The sequence below is a fragment of the Carlito syrichta genome, unplaced genomic scaffold, assembly GCF_000164805.1.
Source record: "Carlito syrichta isolate Samal-C Ts95f unplaced genomic scaffold, Tarsius_syrichta-2.0.1 Scaffold142890, whole genome shotgun sequence".
Taxonomy (NCBI): domain Eukaryota; kingdom Metazoa; phylum Chordata; class Mammalia; order Primates; family Tarsiidae; genus Carlito; species Carlito syrichta.
Window position 1 is genome coordinate 1 of NW_007086986.1, and position 1,624 is coordinate 1,624.

Below are 1,624 nucleotides of genomic sequence, written 5' to 3' on the forward strand. Positions count from 1 at the left end.
TGGTGAGTGGAGCCCTGGCGGAGCCCGCCGGGCCGGCGCGGGCGGGAGCGGGACGCGGCCTTGCGCTCGGGGAATGCGGGGACCTCTGCCTGCGCCTCCCTTCCGGATGGCTCGGAGGAGCCGGGGGTTACCGCAGGCCCCGGACCGGCCCGGAGCCCTCCGGCTGCTGGGAGAGCGGGTCCCCGGGGCCAGGAGGGCGCGCGCACCTTCAGCCGAGCACAGGGAGGCACCGCGCGGGCCGGTCCCGGGCCCCGGATTCTCCACCCGCGACCCAACGAATTTTCGCCCTATCCGGTACCGGAGACGAAAGTCTCCCTCTCCTCTCTCCGGTCTCGCAATCATTTTGTAAAGGGTTTGTTTTCATCTCTCGGAAGCGCACGTCTCCAAGTTCATGAGTGCCGAGTGTCACGTGCGCAAGTCGGGGTGTCCACGAGCACCTGTGGTGGAGCCCCCCGCACTCTATCAGTCCTCGCCTTCCGTCTTGGCAGCCCTAGTATTTCCCGCGGTGTGTGTGGGGGGGGGAGAGGGGCTGGTTTGGCGCCTTCTGTGCGCAGCGACAGCTGTAACTCAAGGTGTGCCCGGAGAGAGTGAAGCGACCACGCACCTGCCTCGACTCGGGCCGGACGCGGACACTCGGAATGATTCTGGAGGTCGCGTTCCGAAGGACAAGCCAGACCATGACACTCCTGCCCGTAGAACCAGTACAAGAGCGGGTGAGCTCGGCCCGCGCCGGCTCTATGCCCGCGTGGTGGGCGCCTATGTGCCAGCCACATCCAGGAGCGACCCGCGGCGCACTGCCGGTCACAGGGCACCTCGTGGCTGAACGTTCGGAGCTGGCTGGCGTGTAGCGACCGGGTCGCTCCCGGCCGGGCGTGTTCGGAACCGGCTGAAGCAGTTTGGCCTCCGCGACCTTTTTCTGCTTTCCAGAACCGGCCCCAGGGCGCTCGCAGCTCCTCGTCACCGCGCACACGTGGGCGCCGCCCCACAGGGTTTCCTCCGAGACCTGGCTCTTGGCTGGGTCGCTCCTCTCAGAACCTCCTCTGTGGCCAGAACGAATCTGACTCCGCACTGGGCGGTCTACGCGGCCGGGACAGGGTCCATTGTAGTTTTGCACAGGCAAAGACCTACCGGCTCCACTTTAGGCGGGATGTGGCCCCTCGGGGAGGGAACCCGTGTGGACACGTTTGCGCAGTCGGTGAGGTGACCAGATAGTAGCCAGGGCCGCTTTCTGTAGCTGGGAATCCAGGTATGGGCCTGGGATTCCGTGAATACATTTGCAAAGTCGTGTGTGTGTGTGTGTGTGTGTGTGTGTGCATGTGCATACTTTCGCGCTTGGAAGAATGTGTGTATACCTAAGTGTGTGCATTTTAGACATTTTCCTGGGGAGAGTACGTAGCTGGTCCAGGGGTCCGAGGCCTAGAGAGTCTGAAGCACGCAGGCCTGGGATGTTTGCCCAAGAAACCCGGCCCGACGGCGCAGCGGCTGCTTTTGGGGACCGCGATCCCACCTACGGTGCCACGGACCTGCCCTCCGGCTCTCAAGGGCTCTTTCCCGGCCAGGGTCCCGCCGCCAGCCCCGCCCCGCCGCCCCGCGATCGCCCTGAGGTCCTGCCGCAGCCGCGCTC